This window comes from Mustelus asterias, unplaced genomic scaffold (genome assembly GCF_964213995.1).
Source record: "Mustelus asterias unplaced genomic scaffold, sMusAst1.hap1.1 HAP1_SCAFFOLD_69, whole genome shotgun sequence".
NCBI classification, from domain to species: Eukaryota; Metazoa; Chordata; class Chondrichthyes; order Carcharhiniformes; family Triakidae; genus Mustelus; species Mustelus asterias.
In genome coordinates, this window is record NW_027590131.1 from 1255226 (window position 1) to 1271687 (window position 16462).

At 46.3% G+C, this 16462-nt stretch overlaps 1 long non-coding RNA gene across 3 annotated transcripts; it reads left to right on the forward strand.

Annotated features, from left to right (window-relative positions):
- The first annotated feature begins 99 nt into the window (after positions 1-99).
- On the forward strand, positions 100-16214 carry LOC144483436 (uncharacterized). 3 transcript variants are annotated; one of them, XR_013495998.1, is made up of 7 exons: positions 100-589; positions 920-996; positions 3182-3267; positions 3485-3543; positions 7961-8071; positions 13512-13680; positions 16137-16214. It is a non-coding gene; the product is annotated as an uncharacterized LOC144483436 (long non-coding RNA). The 3 variants fall into 3 exon arrangements; XR_013495999.1 differs by lacking the exons at positions 13512-13680; positions 16137-16214 and adding an exon at positions 13740-15335; XR_013495997.1 differs by lacking the exon at positions 16137-16214 and having other exon boundaries at positions 13512-14003.
- Positions 16215-16462: the final 248 nt, after the last annotated feature.

Sequence of the window (16462 nt, forward strand, 5' to 3'; positions counted from 1 at the left end):
AATAAACATCCAGCAACACCGACAACTCCCAGCTTCCACACACTTATCGCCGTAACTCCGGGTGCTTTCTACTCATCCTCCCTCTCTGGACAAGTTCCACTCCCTGCCTCATAACCGGATCATTCCGGGTGACTTTCCGTAACTGGTTAGCGGTTACCGGAACTTTATCTTCTTGTGTGAAGTGCATTGTCTGCACATTCCAGCGGGAACATCTTTATCTCCAGGCAAAGGCAGCCTTGACAGAGCATCCGCATTGCCGTGTTTCTCACTGACAGCACCAACACCCACCTCTGCAATCAAACTGCTGCCATGGACGGTATCCCAGTGAATGGTCCAAGGATGGAAGATAAAATATAGGAATTATGAAAGGGAGTCAGTAATTCAGCCCTTCGAGCTCAGTCACAACATCATCATGGCAGAGATTTTAGTTTCTTGATGCAAAGACGATGCCTAAGCCTTCTTTTTCCACCCGAGCAAACTTTTCCTCAGCTTTCGTCAATGATCTAGAAGCGAATACTATGGATCTTCCTCTCCGTTTGACATAACGTTCGACAGGACAGCCTCAATCCCATTGGGCGAGGCTTCGCATGTAAGCTGCAGCGGTAACTTTGGGTTAAATTGAACTCGCATTTCCAATCTCTTCAAAGCCTGCTTTACCGCCAGGGAGGCCTCCTTTTGTTCACTTCCACGGCTCTCCTTTCACCAGCAACTGGAGCATCAGTTTCAATGCTGCCGCCAGGTCCGGATTGAGCTTGTTGTCATAGTAATTGATTAGACCCAAAAACAACCTGAATTGGGACACATTGTCTGGTCTTGGGGCCTTCATGATGACCTCCATCTTAGGGTTTGTGCATCCATTTCATGACCCAGACATTCAATGGAGTCCTTGAAGAACTCATATTTCTCTCTTGATTTGCAGGCCGTGCTCCTGTAACCTCTAAGGTATTCTCCAAGTACTGGGAAAATAGTCGAATCCATGAGCAAGATACCATCCAGGTAAGTCTGGACTCCTGTCATTCCACTCAGGATTTGGTCCATGGCCCTCTAATCGAGATAAGGGCGCATGTAATCAAGATGGGGGCACTCCAAACCGAAATTGGGGGCACTTGTGATTCACCTGGGCACTCCTCATTGACAGGAGCACTGCGAGCTGATATGCGGGCACTCAGAATTGATACTGTCACTGCTCTAAAGCTAAATGGGAGCACACCTAATCGGGATAGAAGTCTCTCTTATTCGAGAAACGGCGTGCTCCCAATCGAGACAGGGGGGCACTGCTAACGGCGACGGTGGGGGGGGCGGGGGTGAACTGCTAACGGCGACGGTCGGGGGGGGGGGGGGGGGGGGGGGTGGTGGTGGGGGTGGACTGCCAACGGCGATGGGGGGGGGAAACTGCTAATTAAATTAGTCGCTGCTCCAAATCTAAATCGGGGGCACCCCGAACTGATATAGAAGGCTCCATTATTCGAGATATGGGACACTCCTAATCGAGGGAGGGACAGACCTAATCGAGGTAGGCAGCATTCCTAATTGACCGGGGACACTCAGAAATGACGGGGGGCACTCCTCACTGAAATAGTCACTGGTCCAAATCTAAACAGGGGGGCATTCCTAATCGAGATAGAAGGCTCCCTTATTGCAGATCGGGACACTCCAAATCAAGATGGGACACTCCTAATCGTTAGAGGGTCACTCGCAATCGAGATAGGGGGCACTCCAAATTGAGATAGTTGGGACTTCAAATCGAGCTAGAGGGAACTACTATTTGACACGGGCACTCCTGTGAACCTGGCACTGAACCAGCCAGGCCTGTGACACTGAATCCGAAAGGACAGAGTGAATCCAGCCAGGCCTGTGACACTGAATCCGAAAGGACAGAGTGAACCCAGCCAGGCTTGTGACACTGAATCTCAAAGGACACAGTGAACACAGCCAGGCCTGTGGGACTGAATCTGAAAGGACAGAGTGAATACAGCGAGGCCACTGTTCGACCACCCCGAAGCCTCCTATGCTCCAGGAGAAAATGTCCCAGTCTTTGCAGCCTCTGCTTATAACTCAAACCATCAAGACCCTGCAGTATCCCAGTAGTTCTTTTCTGCACACTTCCTAGTTTAATAATATCCTTGGTATAATAGGGTGACCAGAACAGTACACAGTATTCCAAGTGTGGCCTTACCAATGTCTTGTACAACTTCAACATGATGTCCCAAATCCCATTCAGTATTCTGACCAATGAAACCAAGCATGTGGAATGCCTTCTTCACCACTCTATCCACCTGTGACTCCACTTTCAAGGAACTATGAATCTGTAGCCCTCGATCTCTGTTCTATAACTCTCACCAATGCCCTACCACTAACTAAGTCCTGCGCTGGTTCGATCTACCAAAGTGCATCATCTTGCGTTTATCTAAATTAAACTACATCCACCATTCATCAGCCCACTCGATCAAATGATCAAGATCCCGTTGCAATCCGAGATAACTTTCTTCACTGTCCACTATGCCACAAATCCTGGTGTCATCTGCAAAATTATTAACCATGCCTCCTAAATTCTCATCTAAATTATTAATATAAATTACAAATAGCAGGGGACCCAGCACCGATCCCTGAGGCACCCCGCTGGTCACAGGCCTCCAGTTTGAAAATAGAACAACCCTCCACAACCACCTTCTGTCTTCTGTCATCAACCAATTTTGTATCCATTTGGCCACCTCATCCTGGATCCCATGAGATTTAACCAAATCCAGTCTAGTTTTGCTTTTAAATGTTTACATTTTCAAACACTGAAACCTCTTGCCCTTGTTGGGAATATCAGTGCGGTTTGAGAAAAGCAAACACTGATCCCACACTCAACACCCCCCAACACAGGACTGAGCAGAGAGTGTGAAATGTGAGTGGTGTGAGTGTGGATTATCTTTTAAAAGTGGGTAAGAAACACTCCTCCATTTTCAAATCTTTACCTTGTTTATGTAGCGTCTCGGACTCCCCTGACACTCACTATCCATCTGAATTAATCTCTATTCCTCACTGTCTAACTGTTACTCTCTGCATTGCTCCCTCTCTCTCTTCCTCTCCCTCTCTATCCCTCTCCCTCTCTATCCCTCTCATCCACTATGTTGTTTACCGTTAAGGAGTCTAATCACAGAGAATTCAAACACTCTTTCTGTTTCTGTCTTGGCAGAATTAGCAACATGAGTGCAAATTTCAAGATTGGATTCACACAATACAGACAGAACAGTATTTGTATAATGGCTTCTGCAAATGCTGGTGAGCTCAGTACATGTGGTACCGAATGTTACAATAAGATAGAATCTGTATTCAGACAACTGTTACTCTCTGCATTGCTCTCTCTCATTCTCCCTACCTCTCTGTTACTCTGTATCTCTTCCTCTCTCTCTCTATCCCTCTCATCCACCATGTTGTTTATCATTAAGGGGACTAATCACGGAGAATTCAAACACTCTTTTTGTTTCTGTTTTGGCAGAATTAGCAATATTAGTGGATATTTCAAGACTGGATTCACACAATACAGACAGAACGCTGGTGAGCTCAGTACACGTGGTACCTGAATGTTACAATAAGATAGAATCTGTATTCAGACAACTGTCACGGGGGTCCAAACTTCACCGTGTTAATTTGATTTGATTTGATTGATTTGTATTGGGATGCAGTGAAAAGTATTGTTTCTTGTGCGCTATCCAGACAAAACATACCGTTCATAGAGTACATAGGGGAGAATGAGAGGAAAGGGTGCAGAATATAGTGTTGCAGTTACCGATAGTGTGTAGAGAAAGATCAGCTTAATATATGGTAGGTCCATTCAAAAGTTGACATTCTCCCCAAGCACTAAAGCTTTCCACAAAGCAAAGCTCACAAATTCAACACCAGTTTCCTTTGTCCCCTCTCCCATCATGCTGTGTTCGGAGTCTCTGATCGATGCTAAGGGCCTAGTATTTGAGGCTCTGAGCTGAACCCACAATCTGTCTGATTCTGAGAGAAGATTACTGCCCACTCATATATATGCCCTTGAAATATATCTGTTGTGTACAGAGTCACTTCTTTTTTCCCTGTGTCTGCTACCCTTAAAGAACTACTGAATAATCTTTAAACATCTGTATTATCACAGAACAGGGCCAACATGGGGGAATCTAGTATCAGGGAGGGCACAGTTTAAAATTCATACAGCGCCCATTAAAGATGGAGATGAGGAGGAATAATTTGTTCTCTCAGGGGGTGGTTAGTGTTTAGAATTCAAAGTTAAAATTCATTTATTGGTCACAAGTCAGTCTTACATTAACACTGCAATGAAGTTACTGTGAAATTCCACTAGTTGGCGCCTGTTCGGATCAATGCACCGAACCAGAATATGGGAGGAAACCGGAGCACCCGGAGGAAACCCATGCAGACACGAGGAGAACATGAAAACTCCACACAGACAGTGACCCAAGCTGGGAATCAAATCCAGGTCCTTGGCGCTGTGAAGCAGCAGTGCTAACCACTTTCCCCAGAGAGTGAGTTGAGCATTATGGGGAGACAGGCAGCAAAGTAGAGTTCAGGCCACAGTCAGATCAGCCATGATCTTATCAATGGGAGGATCAGCCTCAAGGGGCAGAATGGCCTACTTCTGCTCCTATTTGTTGTGTTCTGTGTGGTACCTTCAAAGGCCATTGTACTCAGCATTGCAGGAACTCTGCCGAACACACTCTATCTCAATCACTTCCTCTCCCTCTCTGTGACTCTCACTCCATTTCTTTCCTCCCCTCTCTCTGTTACTCTCTCTCTATCTCTATCCCTGTTTCTCTCTTGCCCACTCCAGCTGGATGGAGAGTGGGAAAGAGAGGCTGATATGATGGGAGTTTTCATCTGTATCTAACTGCATTTTCTGAACTGTCCTGTCCTTGTTTGATGAAACAATGAAATGGGAGATTGTATTTGTTTGTGTGCGTGTCTGTGTGTGTGTGTCTGCGTGCGTATATTGGTGTATGTATCAGTATGTGTGTGTGTGTATCAGGGTGTGAGGTGGTCTGCATAGGCGTATTTGGGTGTGTGTATGTGTGTGTGTGTGTGTATTCTGCATGTATGTGTGCGTGTGTGTATATGTGCATGGGAGGGGTGTGTGCCTATGTGCGAGTGTGTGTGTCTGTGTTTGTGAGAGAAATTGAGTGTGTGAGTGTGTAAGTGTTTGCCTGCATGGGGGTTATGTGTGAAACATAGAAACGAGAAGCAGGAGGAGGCCATTCGGCCCTTCGAGCCTGCTCCACCATTCATTTTGGTCATAAGAACTAGAAGCAGGAGTAGTCCATCTGGCCCCTTGAGCCTGCTCTGCCATTCAATAAGATCAAGGCTGATCTTTTCGTGGACTCAGCTCCACTTACCCGACCGTTCACCATAACCCTTAATTCCTTTACTGTTCAAAAATCTATCTATCCTTGCCTTAAAACATTCAACGAGGTAGCCTCAACTGCTTCACTGGGCAGGGAATTCCACAGATTCACAACCCTTTGTGTGAAGAAGTTCCTCCTCAACTCAGTCCTAAATCTGCTCCCCCTTATTTTGAGGCTATGCCCCCTAGTTTTAGTTTTACTGCCAGTGGAAATAATTTCCCTGCTTCTATCTTATCTATTCCCTTCATAATCTTATATGTTTCTATAAGACCTCCCCTCGTTCTTCTGAATTCCAATGAGTATAGCCCCAGTCTACTCAGTCTCTGCTCATAAGCCAACCCTCTCAACTCCGGAATCAACTTAGTGAATCTCCTCTGCACCCCCTCCAGTGCCAGTATATCCTTTCTCAAGTAAGGAGACCAAAACTACACAGTACTCCAGGTGTGGCCTCACCAGCACCTGATACAGCTGCAACATAATCTCGCTGTTTTTAAACTCCATCCCTCTAGCAATGAAGGACAAAATTTCATTTACCTTCTTAAATACCTGCTGCACCTGCAAATCAACTCCTTGAGATCCCTGCACAAGAACATCCAGGTCCCTCTGCACAGCAGCATGCTGCATTTTTTTACTATTTAAATAATAGTCCATTTTGCTGTCATTCCAACCAAAATGGATGCTCTCATATTTACCAACATTGTACTCCATCTGCCAGACTCTCGTCCACTCACAAACTATCTATATCCCTTTGCAGACTTTCAGCGTCCTCTGCGCACTTTGCTCTGCCGCCCATCTTAGTGTCATCTGCGAATTTTGGCACACTACACTTGGTCCCCAGCTCCAAATCATCAATGTAAATCGTAAACAATTGCAGTCCCAACACTGGTCCCTGCGGCATACTACTAGTCAGTGATCGGCAACCAGAAAAACACCCATTTACCCCCACTCTTTGCTTTCTGTTAGTTAACCAATCCTCTATCCATGCAATACATTACCCGTAACACCGTGCACCTTTATCTTGTGTAGCAGTCTTTGGTGCGGCACCTTGCCAAATGCTTTTTGAAAATCCAGATACACCACATCCACAGGTTCCCCATTGTCCACTGCACATGTAATGTTCTCAAAGAATTCCACCAAATTAGTCAAACATGACCTTCCCTTCATGAACCCATGCTGCATCTTACCAATGGGACAATTTATATCCAGATGTCTCGCTATTTCTTCCTTGATGATAGCTTCAAGCATTTTCTCTACTCCAGAAGTTAAGCTAACTGGCCTATAGTTACCTGCCTTTTGTCTACCTCCTTTTTTAAACAGTGGCGTCACATTTGCTGTTTTCCAATCTGCGGGAACCATGCCAGAGTCCAGCGAATTTTGGTAAATTATCACCAGTGCATTTCCCCCACCATCTCTTTTAGTTCCCTGGGATGCATTCCATCAGGGCCAGGAGACTTGTCTACCTTTAGTCTCATTAACTTGCCCAACACTACCTCTTTCATGATAATGATAGTTTCGAGGTCCTCACCTGCCATAGCCTTCCACTCATCAATTCTTGGCATGTTATTTGTGTCTTCCACTGTGAAGACTGACGCAAAATACCTGTTCAATGCCTCAGCCATTTTCTCATATCCAGTTATTACATCCCCCGTCTCATCCTCTAAAGGACTAATGTTTACTTTAGCCACTCTTTTTCATTTTATATATTTGTAGAAACTTTTGCTGTCTGTTTTTTTTATTCTGAGCGAGTTTACTCTCATAATCCATCTTATTTTTCTTTATAGCTTTTTTTGTGGCTTTCTGCTGACCTTTAAAGATTTCCCAATCCTCCAGGTTCCCACTAATCTTTGCCACTTTGTATGCATTTTCTTTCAATTTGATACCCTCCTTTATTTCCTTCGATATCCATGGCTGATTATGTCTTTTTCTACAGTCCTTCCTTATCACTGGTATATACTTTTGCTGAGCACCGTGAAAGATCGCTTTGAAAGTTCTCCACTGTTCCTCAATTTTCCCACCATAAAGTTTTTGCTCCCAGTTTCCCTGAGCCAACTCCTCCCTCATCCTTTTGTAGTCTCCTTTGTTTAAGCACAAGACATTGCTTTTGGATTTTACCTTCTCACGCTCCATCTGTATTTTAAATTCAACCATACTGTGATCGCTTCTTCCAAGAGGATCCCTAACTGTAAGATCACTCATTATTCCCGTCACATTACACAGGTCCAGATCTAGGATAGCTTGCTCCCTTGTAGGTTCCATTACATACTGTTCAAGGAAGGTATCGCAGATACACTCTATGAACTCTTCCTCATGGCTAATCATCAAATTCAATATCCTGATCTCCCCTTCCCCTCCCTAATCCCGCGATCCCTTTAGCCCCAAAAGTTATATCTAATTTCTTCTTGAAATCACACGTGAACATGTGCAAGTTCCGGGCCATCTCCGTGTGTGCGTACATGCGTTTGTACGTGTGCATGATTGAAGTCAATGGTGAGATATGGTTAAAATTCCATATGTTTATTGTTATTCCCATACATTGGTAAATTCAAGAATCTCACACCAACCTTTGAAATCTTCAGACTATTTGGGTGGACAGGATAACCATGAGAGCACAAAGTGCCTCCAGCTGCTTGTGTGAGACTCACTGAGATGAACTAAGTTCCTGGGACAAGATGAAAAGACACCAGACAGTGAGTTTGATGCAACAGGTTAACAGAATTTATTCAGTCAATGATTGAACAAAGATGCTGAATAGGCAATTGATTGACAGCTCCTCACGTGACCTGCCGAGCTGACCTCAGCGGGCTCGAGCCTGCGCAGTGTCTGAGCCACATTCCCTTAGCAACGGGCTGCGCCTGCGCAGTGATTGAGCCACATTCCCTTAGCAACGGGCCGGGCCTGCGCAGTGTCTGAGCCACATTCCCTTAGCACCGGGCCGGGCCTGCGCAGTGATTGAGCCGCGTTCCCTTAGCAACGGGCCGGGCCTGCGCAGTGTCTGAGCCGCGTTCCCTTAGCAACGGGCTGGGCCTGTGCAGTGATTGAACTGCATTCCCTTCGCAACGGGCTGGGCCTGCGCAGTGTCTGAGCCACATTCCCTTAGCAACGGGCTGGGCCTGCGCAGTGATTGAGCCGCGTTCCCTTAGCAACGGGCCGGGCCTGCGCAGTGTCTGAGCCGCGTTCCCTTAGCAACGGGCTGGGCCTGTGCAGTGATTGAACTGCATTCCCTTAGCAACGGGCTGGGCCTGCGCAGTGTCTGAGCCACATTCCCTTAGCAACGGGCCGGGCCTGCGCAGTGACTGAGCCGCATTCCCTTAGCAACAGGCCGGGCCTGCGCAGTGACTGAGCCAGGTTCCCTTAGCAACGGGCCGGGCCTGGGTGAGGAGGCTGTTTCCTTATTGTGAGTGTCCCCGCTCAGGGGAAAGATCAGCAACATTGGTGACCCAGTAACATGGAGAGAGTCTGTGTGAATCTGCACATTGTTAATGACCCTTCAATAAAAATAACACAAAGCTCACCGACATCAGACAAGGGATAAACTGTCTGAAAGGTGGGCTGTCCCATATTGAAGCGGCCGAATGGCCTCCCCCAGCTCCAGGAGCTGCACAAGCTCTGAGCTCCGGCAGCAGCAAGAGGAGGAGGCAGACATTCAGTCCCTGCAGCCTGAGCTGCCCGTTGATCAGGGAGACAAACTCCATCCAGCCGCCTGGGCTTCAGATCCACACCTTCTGGCAGCAGAAATATCCCCATCTCAGAGTGAAAATTGTTCACAGAATCCCCACAGTGCAGAAGGAGGCCATTCAGCTCAGCAAGTCTGCACCGACCACAATCCCACCCAGGCCCTACCCCAATAACACCCACATATTTACCCTGTTAACCCCCTGACACTAGGGTCAACTGAGCACGGCCAATCCACCTAACCCGCACATCTTTGGACTGTTGGAGGAAACCAGAGCACCCGGAGGAAACCCATGGAGACACGGGGAGAATATTCAACAGCTAATATCTGCAGCTATGTGTGGGAGAGAGTTCCACACTTCCCCCACCCTTTGTGTGAGCAAGTGTTTCCTAAATTTATCTCCTGAATATCCTGGCTCTGATAATAAGATATTTGTCCCCTTGTCCTGAGCTCTCATAGAAACATAGAAAAACTACAGCACAAAACAGGCCCTTCAGCCCCACAAGTTGTGCCGAACATATCCCTACCTTTTAGGCCTACCTCTTACCCTCCATCCTATTAAGTCCCATATACTCATCCAGGAGTCTCTTAAAAGACCCTATAGAGTTTGCCTCCACCACCACTGATGGCAGCCGATTCCACTCGCCCACCACCCTCTGTGTGAAAAACTTCCCCCTAACATTTCCCCTGTACCTACACCCCAGCACCTTAAACTTGTGTCATAGAACATAGAACATAGAACAGTACAGCACAGAACAGGCCCTTCGGCCCACGATGTTGTGCCGAGCTTTATCTGAAACCAAGATCAAGCTATCCCACTCCCTATCATCCTGGTGTGCTCCATGCACCTATCCAATAACCGCTTAAATGTTTCTAAAGTGTCTGACTCCACTATCACTGCAGGCAGTCCATTCCACACCCCAACCACTCTCTGCGTAAAGAACCTACCTCTGATATCCGTCCTGTATCTCCCACCACGAACCCTATAGTTATGCCCCCTTGTAATAGCTCTATCCACCCGAGGAAATAGTCTTTGAACGTTCACTCTATCTATCCCCTTCATCATTTTATACACCTCTATCAAGTCTCCCCTCAGCCTCCTCCGCTCCAGAGAGAATAGCCCTAGCTCCCTCAACCTTTCCTCATATGACCTACCCTCCAAACCAGGCAGCATCCTGGTAAATCTCCTCTGCACTCCTTCCAGCGCTTCCACATCCTTCCTATAGTGAGGTGACCAGAACTGCACACAATATTCCAAATGTGGTCTCACCAAGGTCCTGTACAGTTGCAGCATAACCCCACGGCTCTTAAACTCCAACCCCCTGTTAATAAAAGCTAACACACTACAGGCCTTCTTCACAGCTCTATCCACTTGAGTGGCAACCTTTAGAGATCTGTGGATATGGACCCCAAGATCTCTCTGTTCCTCCACAGTCTTCAGAACCCTACCTTTGACCCTGTAATCCACATTTAAATTTGTCCTACCAAAATGAATCACCTCACATTTATCAGGGTTAAACTCCATTTGCCATTTTTCAGCCCAGCTTTGCATCCTATCTATGTCTCTTTGCAGCCTACAACAGCCCTCCACCTCATCCACTACTCCACCAATCTTGGTGTCATCAGCAAATTTACTGATCCACCCTTCAGCCCCCTCCTCCAAGTCATTAATAAAAATCACAAAGAGCAGAGGACCAAGCACTGATCCCTGCGGCACACCGCTAGCAACCTGCCTCCAATCCGAAAATTTTCCATCGACCACCACCCTCTGTCTTCGGTCAGACAGCCAGTTGCCTATCCAATCGGCCAACTTTCCCTCTATCCCACACCTCCTCACTTTCATCATAAGCCGACCATGGGGGACCTTATCAAACGCCTTACTAAAATCCATGTATATGACATCAACTGTCCTCTCGTAGCAGCCATTTCCACCCTGGGAAAAAGCCTCTGAGAGTCCACACGATCTGTGCCTCTCAACGTCTTATATATCTCTATTAGGTCTCCTCTCATCCTACGTCTCTCCAAGGAGAAAAGACCGAGCTCCCTCAACCTATCCTCATAAGGCATACCACTCAATCCAGGCCACATCCTTGTAAATCGCTTCTGCACCCTTTCAATCTTTTCCACATCCTTCCTGCAATGAGGCGACCAGAACTGAGCACAGTACTCCAAGTGGGGTCTGACGAGGGTCTTATATAGCTGCATCATTATCCCCAGACTCCTAAACTCAATCCCTCGATTGATAAAGGCCAGCACACCATACGCCTTCTTAACCATCTCCTCCACCTGCGGGGCCGATTTTAGAGTCCTATGGACCCAGACCCCAAGGTCTTTCTGATCCTCTACAGTACTAAGACTATTTCTCTTTATATTGTACTCCTTCATCCCATTTGACCTGCCAAAATGGACCACTACGCATTTATCTGGGTTGAAGTCCATCTGCCACTTCTCCGCCCAGTCTTGCATCCTATCTATGTCCCTTTGTAACTTCTGACATCCCTCCAGACTATCCACAACCCCACCAACCTTCGGCAAACTTACCAACCCATCCCTCCACTTCCTCATCCAGGTCATTTATGAAAGTGACAAACAGCAAGGTTCCTGGGGCACACCACTGGTGACCGACCTCCATTTAGAAAAAGACCCATCCATGCACACACTCTGCCTCCTTTGGTCAAGCCAGTTCTGGATCCACAGGGCAGCAGCCCTTTGGATCCCATGCCCTCTCACCTTTTCTAGAAGCCTTGCATGGGGGACCTTATCGAACGCCTTGCTAAAATCCATATAAACCACATCTACTGCTTTCCCTTCGTCAATGTGTTTCGTCACATTTTCGAAGAACTCCATCAGGCTCATAAGGCACGATCTGCCTTTGACAAAGCCATGCTGAGTATTCTTGAGCATACTAAACCTCTCTAAATGCTCATAAATCTTGTCCCTCAGCTTACCAACTACTGAGGTTAGACTCACCGGTCAGTAATTTCCTGGGCTATCCCTATTCCCCTTCTTGAAAATAGGAACCACATCCGCAATCCTCCAATCCTCCGGCACCTCTCCCGTCTCCATCGACGACGCAAAGATCGTCACCAGAGGCTCTGCAATCTCTTCCCTCGCCTCCCACAGTAACCTGGGGTACATCCCATCCGGACCCGGCGACTCTCACACCAGTGAGTAAAATTTCTGTCAACTGATAATTCCATTCAAAACCCTAAAATCCTCAGTTAGAGCAGTTGGAGGGAGAACAGGAGGGGAGGTTATTTGCGGCCTCACTTTTTCAGATAGTTCTTTCCAGATCAGAACTTGCTGTTTAAAAGATAGCTCATCTCCCTTCTGGTTCCTTTACCAATTACAGAACGCCATAAATCTGTCCTTATCTGCTTCTGACCCTTTTGTCAGTGGAAACACTTCTCATTATCAAAGCCTCCTCATTTTGAACTCCCCTGTTCAGACGCTCTTTATTCTTTGCTCTCGGAGAATAGTGCCAGTTTCTCCATGGTCTACAAAACTGAAGTTTTTCTTCTCTGTCAATGGAATCGGGACATCACCGGCATTTGTTGCTGATCCCTAATTGTCGATAAGAAGGTGGCGATGAGCCACCTTCATGAACCTTTGCAGTCATTTGGTAAAGATCCTGATTCTTGGAGCTGTGCCAGAAATGCTGCTTTACATTCTTTCCAGAGACCTCAAATTGGGTGCAGTGCTGAAGCTGAGGCTGAACTGGTGAATGATAAACATAACCTTCTCTTGCCTTTTGTAGTTTATGGGGGTGATTCCCCCAGTCCACTAGCAGTGCAGTGAGCCAAGAGACGCAAGCGAAGACCGTGTAGCGGGCTTCCCGCTGGGTGCCACGGCCTCCGTGTGTCACTGGCCAGATTTTTGGCGCAGTCAGCTTTGTGCCAGAAATCGGTGCGGAGCTGTATAAATTATACTGATGACCATTTGCATAGCGGGCCTGGGACTGAAGTCTTTGGGGCCGCAAGCATCTCCCCCCAGTCCCCCTCCAGGCCAGTGGGGGAGGTTGGGTGGGGGGTAGAGAGGTCATGGCTGGCCCAGACATGTCTGCGAGACCAGTGATCAGGGCGTGTGGGGGAGGGGTGGGGGTGTCGCACGGTCAGTAATGTGTGTGGGGTCGCGGGGCTGGACAGCAATCGGGAGGCTGGCAGTGTGGATTACTGCGCCAGCCCCAGTCTCTGCTCTGACAAAGCAGCGTCTGCACAGTGACCCGCTCAGTGCTCTGCCACCGGCCTCTCCGGCTGGAATAGGCTCCGCCCTGGGTTTTGAAGGAGATTCACGCGAGTGCATTCTGCAGTGCGCACAGTGTGGGAGATTTGAAAATCCCACCAAAATAAACCCCAGCGGGAATTACTCCAGTTTTTTCGCGAATTCGGCATTTGGAATTTTTCCCAGCTTTTTAAACAGTGTTGTCTTTAAAAATCTCTGCCCTTTTTCCCAAGTCTCTCTGTTTTAGGGCTCCCTTTCAAATTGCAGCACAAATGATCATGAAGGATTTCAGTTGGAAGTGAAGCTGGGAGCTGCAATTGAATAAATGGAGAGCAGCGGGTGGATACGTTCTTCATTTGTATTTTGGGAAAGGGGAAGCTGGTGATTGCGGATTCAGACAAGGTGATGGTTGTTAAGACTGTCCACGCTCCATTGTAAGATCTTTCTCTTTTCTGTTCCAGCCATTCCTAATTGGCTAAATGTGTGAACTTGACTGCCGCTTTGACCCTGACTACTTCTCCATGGACATTAATATCTTCTTTTACTGTCTGCCAGGCAGTGAACTGAAAGTGTTAATTTGTATATTACTGCCTTGGTCCCCAGTTGGCAAATGTCTGGCTTTTAATTTAAACACATCAGAAATAGTGTCAGTTGTAGACTGCATGGCCCCTTGCCCCTGCTCTGCATTGAATATAATCGTGGCTGCTCTTCTGCCCCAACTCCACTTTCCCAGCTGCTCCTCATATCCCTTCACTCGATAAGAGATCAGAAATCTGTCCTGAATATTTTCAGTGCTGGATCATCCACCTTCTCTGGGGTAGAGAATTCCAAAGATTCACAACCCTCTGAGTGAAAACATTTCTCCTCACCCCAATTCTAAACAATCCAGGGCTTATCCTGAGATCCTGCACTGCTGTTTTCAATTTCCAAACGAGTGGAAAACAATTACTTAGTGTCTACATTGCCCAGCCCTTTCAGATACTTGTATGTTTCAGCGCAATCACCGCTTATTCCTCTCAACTCAGTGTATAAGCCAAAATTATTCCGTTTGTCATCCGAAGAGAACTATCTCATCCTGCATTTCATATCCCTTTGAGGCCTCATTTCTCTTTAGCACTGTGTCTTCTTCCAGACCGAGAATTTTCAACCTCCTGTTCACATAGGTCTCTGGTTTTTCCCCTCTGAGATCTCAGCATTCCTCCACGTTTGGCCTCCTGTGTATCTCCACTCCCTTTGACCTGCAGCTCTGAAATTCCTTCCCTGAACTCTTTGCTTTTATGTCTTTTACCTGGAGATGGTAATCACTTTTTCATCCAACTTCCCACAGAGAAAATACTCAGAACTGAAGTGGATGGCCTCACACTGCCTATTCATAGATTTCCATTTTTTTATGCTGTAGCTTTACCAACTCACTTAGTCCCTCTGTGTTCCCGATTTCTAGGAATTAAATACGGTCAAATTCTGATTCAATTACAGCTAGTAGGTTAGGAAACTTAAAGAATGAGCTAAAATACAAGTTCAGATGAAGGGTCATCTTGACTCAAAACTTTGGCTCGATTCTCTCTTTTCATTTGGAGGCCCACACTGTCTGTAATTTACACACAGTAAAACAACAACCTGAATTGTTGTCTTGTCCTGCCAAGTGGGTGCAGGAGAACCAGTGGACCTCGCCCAACAGAGATGGAGAGTTGGAAGCAGTGTTAGAGTGCACACTGCTCTCACCTGTCTTACTCTTATCAATTTAACATCAAAATTGATATTTAACCTCGTGGATCCGATCTAGAATCCTCAGCATGTTGGATCAGGTTATAAATCAGTAATTTCCAAATCTGTATATTTAAAATCACTCGATAGCAAATCTTTTGTTCAGAGATTTGGTTGAACCCAGAATAAAACTATCAGTAAGTTTAGGGGCCTGATTCTATAACTGGCACAGGATGGAACATTGAAAGTGTTTTTGCTAAACTATCGTTTCTAAAGTTTGCCCTTTGAAACCGATTATCTGATCATTCTCTGAATAAAAATGTTGCACCATCTGAAATAAACAATCCAAGATCAACTGATTAAAAGGGAGGTGCAAATCCTCCAGAAGTTTCACACTTCATTATTCAACCAACATTTAAATACAGTAACAGGATGAAATTATTCCGCCCCTTGAGCCTCTTCCTCTATTTAATTAAATGTTGCCTATTCTGCATCTTAACTCCATTTACCCTGAGTAGATGTCATCCTCGATAAGGACAGTTGACGATGACCTGCCATAGATTCACTTCACTTGTCATCCTGAGTTAGTGAAATTCTGAGCATCTTCTTGAATAACTCCATTGGGCCAGAATCTGGTGTCTCAGTTGCTGGTTTACAATAATAAATGTAACTGGAGTGTTAGTGCTCATTGCCCAACAGCTGCAGCCATTGTTGCTCAGAGATCATTCAGTTTGGAAGTTAAATGGTGAATCTCCATGTAGAGAAACAGCCCTTCGCTCAGCTCATTGACAAGGAACTGGCTCCTGGGCTCTGGGGTGAAACCACAAATATCAGGAAATCAATGTTTGCTCAAAGTTCCGAAGTCCCAGTTGGAATTTGTTTCTTATCATTTGACTGATTTACTGAACATCTCTGGAACAAGAAGAGTGAAAGTAAAATTTCAAATGAAACTTGTTGACAGTTGAATTAGCCGCAGGTTGTCAAACAGGTTGAATTTGATGCCTGGAATGGGGCCGCTCCCTTCTCTGCAGTAAGTGGGGAATGTTTAAATTGAATTCCATGCCGAGGATGGGCAGCAGCTTTCACACAGAGGGTAAAGCTGTGAGCCTCACTGAAAAGGGATACAATCACATTTCCAATTTGTTTCATTTCAGCAAGTTGCAAGAAATTTCTATCTCATTGATGCAGAGGATCAGGGATAGAACTGACACACACTACACGGAAATGAAGAGACAGGGATGTTTTGCAGACAGAAGATAAGATTAATGTAACTTCTTACATTTAATGCCTTGACCAATATTCTGTACATGCAGCTTGTCCTGGATTCCAACATATCTCTGTTTCTTTGGTCTCTCTTTCCCCAATCCATCCATTTATTGTGTATTTCATCGGCTTATTTGCCTTTTCTAAATGCATTACCTCACACTACTCTGGATTAATTTTATTTGACACTTTTCTGCCCAGCTGTTCAGTCCACAGA